Genomic DNA, 10,489 nt, shown 5'->3' with positions numbered 1-10,489 from the left:
GGAGTTCGAGACCAGCCTGAGCAAGAGCGAGACCCCGTCTCTACTAAAAATACAAAGAAATTATTTGGACAACTAAAAATCTATATATAGAAAAAATTAGCCGGGCATGGTTGTGCATGTCTGTAGTCCCAGCTACTCGGGAGGCTGAGGCAGAAGGATCGCTTGAGCCCAGGAGTTTGAGGTGTCTGTGAGCTAGGCTGATGCCACGGCACTCTAGCCCAGGCACCACAGTGAGACTCTGTCTCAAAAAAAAAATACATGGTGTTCACATGACTTGGTTGAAGTAATGGACAAGAACACTGTGCAAAAGTTAACATGCTTTATAAATTTAAGGCATTATTATTGTGTTTCTGAAAATATAAAGAAGACTGAAAAAAGGTGGTTATCTACTGAAAACTGTTTGTTGATTGTGGGACTTTGAAAAAAAAATATTTACTTTCCCTCGAATAATTTCTATTAACAATTTGGTACAAATTTTTCCAGTCACAGCTTATAAAACAAAACCCCTCATTACAGGGATATAATATGGAGTTTCTTTTCCCCAGTTCTTTGGGTCTGGCCCAAGGACTGAGTGAGCAGCTGTTTTGCAAAAGCTGGTCACTCTCCTTTCCGCTTTTCGTGGTTTCCGCCCAATTGGCCAGCAGATTAATAAGGCTTAATGTCATTCAGTCTTTTAGTTAGGATTTAATAAACCCAAGTCTCATAAAAATTGTTTAGGAGTTTATGATATGTGGCATTCACAGTTTAACTCCATATTCTTTGCAAGCAGAGCTTTCTCACTATTTCTAGCTTCCCCCACTGACCAGCTAAATGTGGCCTTGCGATTCCATGGCCTTGTCTTCTTCTTTGTACTCTGGTGTCATCTGTTAAGGACATCTGTTAAGGACACTGAAGGCCAACCTCTAATCTTACTTTCTAGTAAACAAAGAGTGCACATGGCCAGAAGAAACTGAATAGCTCGATGCTATGGAATCAGGAGGCGGGCTAGAGCGAGAGTCCTTGGAGGAGGAAGAGAGAGAGAACAGTGCATGGGTTGGCCTGGTCGACTTCAGGTTAAAGTAATAGGCATGGCCTGCTTCCTGCATTTGGAAGGCATGGCATTTTCAAAATCAGATGGCACTGTGGGATCTAATCCCACGTCTTTCACAAACTAACCAATGGGCAATGGTAGATTAGGTAGCTTCTGAGTTGTGGGCCCTTTTGTTCAACATGGGGATAGCAATGTGTGTGTTGTGCCTATCTCATGGTGTTATTCTCAAATTTGTGTAATAATAAGTGTGATAGGGCTTTGTTAAGTACAAAACACAGTGAATTCTTTTAAGGATGATACCCTTTGACTCATTCACTGTGATGAAAAGAAAAAGCCAAGTGTTTTGAAAACCAGAGGTCGAAACTACAGGTTTATTTCTACTTGCTCTGTCCTTCAGTCAACCCATGCAGTATATGCCTGGCATGAGAATGTCTGAAGACCCACTCATCTTTCCCCTTGGAAAGCCACATGGTGCTAAGAGATGGTGTGCACAGCAGCCTGGTGTCCAAAACACCCCGTTTTCTCTGCTTCTCCCTTCTTAACTTCAGACCCCAGCCACACACCCCCGCCAGCAGACAGGATGTCCCATTCTGCTCTGGGGTTATTGGGATTGAATCCACCTGGAGCAGAGAGTGTTGATTATGAGAGCGTTTGTGTGTGAGTAGTGAGGAGGGAACATGTGTCTCTGTGGTGGGGAAGGGGTACAGCAGGAGTGACTCCAGGGTGTCAGACATTACCTAGGCAAAGTGGCTCTGTGAGGGCACAGGCAGAGCTTTCAGGAGGTTCTGCATCTCTCTCCCCACACCCGGGAAGTGGGATGTGGGCACTTGTAACTGACTACAAGCAAGCGCCTGGGGCCACTGGGGCTTGAAGCGGGGGTTTGCTGATAATGCTTACCAACTGGGTTGGTGGGAGAAGGGGCATAACTAAAGCCCAGAATTATAGTGTTTGCCAAGTTCTCTGGTGTGAATACTCCCACCGCGGCTGAGTTCAAGCCAGCAGTGTGACGACACTGAACGTGGAGCTGGGAAGAGATGTGCAGTCACACACCATGTATAACAGTCCCACCATACAGATCCAATAGATATAAATGATGTCAAGTCATCGATAAGAGGAAGTGTAATGAAATAATTAGGAAGTAATGAGATTTAAGTATTGATTACTTTTGTTTGTAATATAACTTATTTACTTGTATGCCTGTATAATTTAATTTTTAATAATGACCGTATCTAACAACCATCTTGCAAAATTCCTGAGATTTTGACCCTGAGCTCTCACAAGCCAGTATGAGCTGGATCCAGCATGCCACTGAGCCCAAAGGAAAAGGGGAAAATGCTGAGTGTGTGGATGGAACATCCAGCCTCTATGGAGAGTATAAGGCCCCTGCCTTCTATTTCATCTCCTCTCCTGGCAGGAGAAGAGCCCTAAAATGGGTCTAAGACAAAGAATAGGGCTCCTTTAACTAACAACTTCAACAACAGCGACAAAACACAAAAATTAGAAACCTTCACCCTCCTGGCATAAAATTTCCACCTCACCTCATGGCCTGAACCATATCCACCTAGCAGATGGTGGGTTTGGGAGGGAAGGGTTACAGAAAGGGTGAGTTTTGAGATGTAAGGAAGATAAGAGCTCGGACAGTGTCAAAACAGATAGGGCACTATCAGAGAAGGTTCTGGAAGCCAGATGTGGCATTTGGATGCTGGATGCTTAGGTTGGGGAGAGGAGGTAGAAAAAATGATGGAATGAAACCAGCTCCCTGCACTTCCCAATTCTGCCCTGGGCCAGTTCTGGCATAGTTCTTGCAGAACAACGTTCCCTCGCGAGATTCTTTTGGTAAAGATAAAAAAACCTTCTGTGGTCATAGCAACACATCTTATAAAATAGGTCTCCCAGAATTCAGGCCACAAAGTCATCCTCAGTGCCATAATGGGACACAAAATGAGAAGGGCCCAGGGCCTAGGCATTACTAAATCCTGCCCCACTGAGTACACTCAGGGAGGAAAACAACCAAATGCCATTTCAGTCCATTATCAGTCTAATCTCCTTCTTATTGAGTGGGAGCAGAGTCAGAAATCTAGTGCTAAAAATAACATTGTCATCTGTGGCCTGGAATAATCACACCTATCTAAAGCCAGGTTAAAGCGTGTGCATGTGTACAAGTGCATGTGTAGGGCGGGGTGACAGAATGAGCACTACCTTGTGTGTATATGCAACAGTAACTTTCTTTCCCATTTTATATATTTTTCCCCTAGGCAGCAGATGCAACTCTGGGGGCGGGGGGAAGGAAGGGCACCCCCACTGCTAAGTACTTACCAGGCCCTGTCGGGACCCAGGTACTGTGTGCAGCACCTTCCATTGGTCATCTGATGCAGCGCTCGCGCACTTGGAGGCAGGCAGCTTTACTGCAGAGAGAGGCTGAGTAACAAACCCAAAGTCAAACATCCAGGAAGAGATGGAACTGTGTTGTTTTGTTTTTTTTTTTTTCTTTTTTTGAGAGAGAGTCTCATTGTGTTGCCCGGGCTAGAGTGAGTGCCGTGGCGTCAGCCTAGCTCACAGCAACCTCAAACTCCTGGGCTCAAGCAATCCTTCTGCCTCAGCCTTCTGAGTAGCTGGGACTACAGGCATGCGCCACCATGCCCGGCTAATTTTTTCTACATATTTTTGGTTGTCCAATTAATTTCTTTCTATTTTTAGTAGAGACGGGGTCTCGCTCTTGCTCAGGCTGGTTTCGAACTCCTAAGCTCAGACAATCCTCCCGCCTCGGCCTCCCAGAGAGCTAGGATTACAGGCGTGAGCCACTGCGCCCGGCTGGAACTGTGTTTTAAACCTATCTATTGGACACTAAAGGCCTCTGTCTTCCCTATACTGCTAATCATGTTCTTGCTGATCAAACCAAAGACGGCCAGAGAAGTTGGGTCATCCCCATTTGAGTGGCCCAAAATGGTCCCAGCATAGAGTCAAGTTTACAACTATTTGTTGAATGTAGTGATTTCAAAGCAAAGATTTAACATCTGAATGTTTGATTTGCAGCATGTGAATTGGGAAGAGACTCGACAACCATCCTAGATCCAGTGATATGGCCCTAGGAGTCAAGACATAAAACCAGATCATGGCAGGTGCTAATCCCTGTACTCGTATTAACAGTTATGGGTTTATTCATAAGTGTGGCACCGCCTGCCTACATTCCTCAGCATGCTTTGAAGTCAGATGCCCTTTCATGATAAAGTGCATTAGGTTGTATACCAGACCATGTCTATTTTTGGCTTTGGGACACAGGGGTGCTTAACACTTCGAGAAAAACCCAAGAGAGGAATAGCTTGATTTACAAAGATAGAGCTTGTGGGGGGAAGTTTGCACTACAAAATTGTTCACCCTGGTGTTTGTTTAGATTGTTCCAGATTTAGATTGTGCTTAAAATATAAATCAACATTCCCAGGCTGATTCGTACACCACTTTCCAGTGGCACATCGAAGTTGAGGGTGCAGCGGAGACCATCCACACCTGCCCCTTACTGTGCGCGGGGGCCCTCTGCTCTCCCCTCCTGCAGCCTCCTTTCCCTTCGCCACAAGGGAAACGTCCCCTCCATGTGTTCCCAGGAAGTCTGGCGAAGGGACAAGCTGACTGCTTCTGAGAAGGAAGATTGGAGTGGAAGGATGTAGACTGGGGGAAGCTGAGAGGATGAGTAAAAGGAATTGTGACATCTGCTAGGAATGTCACCTCAAACCCAGGAAGCATCCAACCCACGGAATGAGGCCCAGCCTGTGGGACTGTGTGCCCAGGGCTCCTGGGGAATCTCGAGAGAGAGAGAAACACGGTCCCCACAGCACAGAGCCCCCACCCGTGTAGCCAGCTTCCGCCTCTCAAAGGGGTAAATTGAGCTGAATATTTGATGATGAGGAAGTGGAGTGGAATGTGAGGATCCTCACTGCTGACGTCAAGCTTGCCTTTCATTTTATTTATACCCATGACATTGTGACACGGGATCTAATTTTCCATTGTATTTTTTCCTGTGTTAGGAACCAAGCGATGACAAGTGAATTTGTGCCTGAGCCTGGAAAACAGTATTTCAAATTTGAAGCCAGGGACCATATAGGAATTCTGCATCTATCTGCATCTTCCCACTTGCCCCTCTTCCCTTAAACTGCTAAACTCGCCACGAGAAAGGGCAAAGGAGCAACACCCGACAGGGTGCGGCTGTCCAAGGAGTCAGAGCTGGAAGCATCCAGTTGCCCACTCCTCACTCGTGACAGGCCGTTCCTTCCTGGCACGGGAGCTGGCGGGAAGCCAGGGAGCAGTGAGGCCGCACGGCAGCCTTGGCATGGAGCCCTGGCCGCCGTCTGGGCATGGAACTGGGCTCTGGCACCAGGAGTCGTTCCAGCGCCCTGACCCAGAACTGCCTGTGCGGGGGCTGCTCTGCTGCGTGCGCCCTGGTGGGACCCCACTCCTCCTGCCCCTCCGAGGCAGGGCAGGTTCATGAGCAGAGCTGGATCTATAAGGAACGGTGGGAACAATTAGGGGACACTGGGGCAAAGGCAAGTTATATCCGCTGGTGCAGAAACGGCCTTTGGAGATGTGCCTGTGACGGAAGAGAGAGTGGCATGTGTTTTCAGCAAGTGGACAGAGTGGCCTTTACCCAGCTCCTCTCCCTGCTGCCAGACTGGGGGCCTCCGCCCTGCCAATGGCCTCTGTCCATTCCTTCCCGCAGCCTCAAGTCCAGACACGACATCTCTAACGTGGGTTCCTCTTCCCAGCCTGAAATGGAAGCTCCGCCTAGTGTCCGCAGACCCGCCACTATTTCGGTAGGGCCCCCTATTGCCAGCTTTGCAACAATGTTTTCAGTTTCTAACCTCAGAGAAATCTTGACTTCCTTGTACTCAGTGCAGAAGATGTTTGTTATTCAGGATTCTGATGCAGAGGTCTGATAAGAGAGGCCTCTGGCCTTCTGAGTTAGTAAACCAGGAGGGTCTGAGAGTTTTTAAAAAACCGAGAAGCACAAGCACAGCCCTAAGAGGTGGTACAGTGCCAGCTCCTGTCACCTTATATCTTCCAGGATATTTAGACATGGTTGTCAATGAGTGTTCACTATGTTTGCCTTGGTTGTCTTGTTTGCTTTGTTTGTTTGCTTTTAAAAATAAAGGTTTCCAGTTGCACCAACGAAATCATACCTGTGTTTTATTGATATTATGAGAGAGAATAACAGCTCAGGCATAATAGAGATTGGGGAGGTGGGGTCAAAGACGCCGTCTCTCAGCAGGTATAGTTACGATCAAGCCTAGAATAGAGCTTCTCAAATGTTAACGTCCATCATAATCACCTGGAGGGTTTGTGGAAACACGGGTTTCAGGGTCCCACTGCCAGAGTTTCTGACTCTGTGGGCCTGAGGTAGGCACTGAGAATTTGCATTTCCAACAAGTTTCTGGGGGGATGCCGAGGCTGCTGATTTGGAGACTCCACTCTGCGGACCACTGGCCTAGGACAAGAGGGAAGTAGCGCAGTCTTTACCGAGCAGGATGGAAGATGAGAGTGGGCAGAGGCAGCAGCATGCGCAAACACCTGGAAGTGAGACAGAGTTTGATGGCCTCGGGCAATGGAAAGACCAGTGTGTCTGAAAGGCAGCGAATAGTGGTCCTGCAGCTTGAGGCTGAGCACAGAGTGAACGCTCAGTCTGTTTACATTTTCTCTCCTTCCTCCATTCCCTGACTTGAAACATGGCTGTATCTCAAGTTGGCCATCTTAGCTATGAGAGGACTTGTTCCTGAATTGGTGTCGAGGTACCATCCTGTATCTGAAAGCAAAAAGAGTTAATGTGGAGGTGATCTATGATATCCAAACTGGGAGCCTGCTAAGTAGATGGCTATGGATAAGAAATCTGGATACTGCTTCCCAAAAGGAGTTTTGTGTTTGTATGTGTGCTTCCCTCCGCCACACCCAACTCATAAATGCCACAGGATTTTAAACCAAAGAAAGTATTGGTTAGGTTTTTGGAGCCAAAGTGCACAATTGGCACCAGGCCAATTCAGTTCAGACTACATTTATTGAGCACTTACTCTGTGCCAGGTGCCATGCTAGGTGTTGGGAACATAGAGGTGAATAAAACTGGGTCCCTTCTCTTGGGAAGTTCAGTCTTACTGGGAACTGAACACATAAATAACCATATGTGTTTTTATGTACAGTGGAATAAAAGCCACAACAAAGGTCTGTACAGAGGCCAATACAAACACAGGAGAGAGAGCAGTTTTGCCTGGAGAAGTTTGAGAAGGTCACGCATAGAAAGTGACATCTGAGCCAAGCCTGGGAAGGAAACTTCTAGAGAAAGAGCAGAACTGAAGGATAAATGAACACATCTCCTTTAAGAACTTTCTTGTTATTGTTTTAAGCTCTGAACTAAATCATCGTTATGAGTTTCTAGGAGATACATGGCCACATGGTGTTGAATTTGATTTAAAATATTGCATAAGCCGTTATATATAGTAACACATATGGAAACAATCTGAAAATATTTCTCCTCAAATATAGTGCCATTTGCTTTTACGAATTTGCTATTTCTGAATAAATATGTGAAATATGGTTTGGTCTTCTGAGACTCTCAGAAGAAATTATATCACCATTCTAAGCAAAAATAATGTTGCTAATGCATTCATTCATTCATTCAGTTAGTCAATAAACATTTAGTTAGAAATTTCAATTTCTGAAGTACCACACTAGTTCTGTCAGGGAAAACAAAAATGTGTAAGACATTGTCCTGACTTCAGGACTATTCAAAGCTTGGGAGTGAGAAAAACACCTGAACACAGATAATTCTAACACGAATGGGTGGTAAGTTATATAAGGGAGCACAAACAAAATGCTACAAGTATCTGGAGGAAAACAAGCTATTTTATGACTGAGATAAGCATAGAAAGTTTGACCATTTATGGAGGAGAATCCATTTCTATAGGCTGTAGGGTGGAAAGGGATTAGACTTACAGAAACAAGGGTGGAGGGAAGTATTCCAGGCAGATAGAAGTTAGTGAACCAAGTGGGTGGGAAACCTGAGGTCACTTGGAAATAGCACTTTGCCCTGTTTAAAGCCATGACTTGGGAAAAGAGCTGGAATAGGTAGATGTCAGTCTCACAGCATAGTTTGAACTTGATTTCACTGGCTGTGACTTATTGGAATTCGAAATGCCACACATTTGTCACTTGGTTCCTGCACACTTGTTTTAGTTGGCATCCCAGGCCTGACCTTAGTCTTGGCATCATTGTGTCCAACACAGAGGATACATTTTTAAAAAATCAGTCTGTATATTGGTAGTAGTAAAATCACAATGCAGCTCCAATTAGTCATGAAGACCACAGGCTGAAAGTTGACCCTTTTCTTCAGGAATTTATGATTTCACGCCTGGAGGTTGAAAGAGATGGGTTTTGTAGCAGAGTCCCTTTAGGAAACAGATGAGGGCTTATTTACACAGGTGGGGACATGGTTATGGGATGGTGCAGTGTCTGTGGGCTAGTGAGAGCTGGAAGCTGTTACCAACCCTAGCCGGGTGGTGACAGGGCAAAGGACAAAGCAGACATTTGAACTTGGAAAGGCCTTTGGGTTGCTATGAGTGCCCGTGTCCCCGATCCGTGCTGGTGCCTCCTGTTGGCTGAACCTGACCTTGACTGAACCTCACTGATGGGAAGCCAGAGGGTCAGGGCTCATCGATGCATTCCCTACAGGTCAGCCTCCAAGGGCACAGGATGAAGGGAGGAAGGGTGGAGAGCTGATCTGGAAGGGCAAACAGAGACTGTCCAGCACAGTCCTTTCTAGCTTTAATATTTCCATGATTCCAGAACAACCCAAACCACAGTAAGCTTTCATTTGACAAATATGTTCCAAGCACCCATGTTTTTCTCAGCAATTTATAAAAAATAATTAACATAGGGAATCAATTGGATGGATAGATGAATGGATGAGTGGTAAAGGAACCCCTGACAGGGACAATTCATTAAATAGTATCTCATCTAGATTGCAAGCTTGATGAATACAGGGGCTGGGCTGGATTTGTTCACTGCTGAATCCTCAATGCCCAGCACTACTCTTGAACCTTAGTAGACACACAATAAACATTAGTCTGAATAACTTGATTGATGAAATATCAAGAGCACCAAGCAACATAAAACATGCAGTAGGAAGTCTTATGACAGGAGAACTCAAAGTTAGGGTAAACAGCTAACATTCTCTGACCTAGGAGAAGCAGATGATGACAGTGTTTGTTTTTCTGCTTCTAGTAACTTTTAGACCAAAGCTTTCAGCACCTCCCAGAGAACAAAGACCATTTGATGGTGGTGGAGAGATAAAGCATAGTCCATCCCTCAATCTTTTCCGATCACTTAAAAGAGCAACATTATAAGCCTTGCATCCCAACCTCAATTAATTCATCCATTTATTCATTCAGTGAAGACATATTGAGTGCTTATTTTGTGTTTGAGAATCCAAAAACAAGAGAGAGACACCCTCAACCCTCAAGGAACTAAGTCTGGTAGGAACTAGAGATAAGACATTAGGAAATTACAGTACTCGTGCTGGCTAGAGGGAATACAGGCTGCTCTTGGAGCAATCAGAGGACATCTGGTATAGGCTGCAGATACCAGAGTAGGTAAGTTGAGTACTGAAGGGCTTTTCCACTTGTTTACTGATCTCTGGCTTCCATCCCTCCACCATTACCAGCCACCAACCCCTCCACCACCGCTACCTCATGTAAATGGCTTGTAATGCAATTTCCTTTGATTCGGATGCATTTATATCAAAGTACCATAAATTGGCCAATGAACACATGTAGAGGGTACAGTCCCATCAGCCAATCAGTGCACACATGTAGAGGGCATGGTCCCCTCAGCCAATCAGTGTACACATGTAGAGGGTTCACTCCTTCCTCCTCAGCTCTTGGTAGAGAGCAGGAGCAAGAGACCAGAAGGGCACACGGTGGTGTCTGGATTGGAAGGAGGAGACAACAGGTCTAGCAGGCGAGGCTGGAGACCCTGTAGACAAACTTTATTGCCTGCAGAATTTTTTGGAGGATCAGTACTATTTATCTTCGGCTCCTTGCAAATAAATAGAAAGTATATGAGGAAGTTTGTGCTTGTTTGTTTTTTAGCCTCTAGCAACTGAATGCAGGGTACAAGGTCTCACAAACATTATTATTAATCTATATTAACACTGATTCACCTGATTTACGAAGGTGCTTGGCTGCTTTTAAAACATAGACAATTTTGCCACAAAATTGCTTCATTCCCAGAGGTTTTGTTAATCAAGATATTTATGTATTTAACTTGAGTATTATGAATACTAATGGGAGGAAAAAAGCAATTTGAAGAGGAGGAGCAGAGGGGAAAAAAAGAATAGCACATGAGTCAAAATGGAAGGAGTAAATATTTCCTAATTTATCTATATTGCACTGTTCAAAAAGAAAAGCCTGCTAGAGTTGTAAGAAT

General features: G+C 45.2%; 1 long non-coding RNA gene across 1 annotated transcript in view; it reads left to right on the top strand.

Moving 5' to 3' along the window:
• The window catches only part of LOC105826587, a 22,806-nt gene extending 17,637 nt beyond the window's left edge, over positions 1-5,169 (top strand). The window contains exons 2-3 of the long non-coding RNA XR_001138320.1: positions 4,064-4,149; positions 5,050-5,169. This is a non-coding gene — a long non-coding RNA (uncharacterized LOC105826587). The remainder of the gene's footprint in view (positions 1-4,063; positions 4,150-5,049) is intronic.
• Positions 5,170-10,489: the final 5,320 nt, after the last annotated feature.

The sequence above is a fragment of the Propithecus coquereli genome, unplaced genomic scaffold, assembly GCF_000956105.1.
Source record: "Propithecus coquereli isolate 6110/MARCELLA unplaced genomic scaffold, Pcoq_1.0 Scaffold9, whole genome shotgun sequence".
In the NCBI taxonomy this organism is placed as follows: Eukaryota; Metazoa; Chordata; class Mammalia; order Primates; family Indriidae; genus Propithecus; species Propithecus coquereli.
The sequence above is the reverse complement of the archived record's forward strand: the minus strand, read 5'-3'. Positions and strand labels throughout refer to the sequence as shown.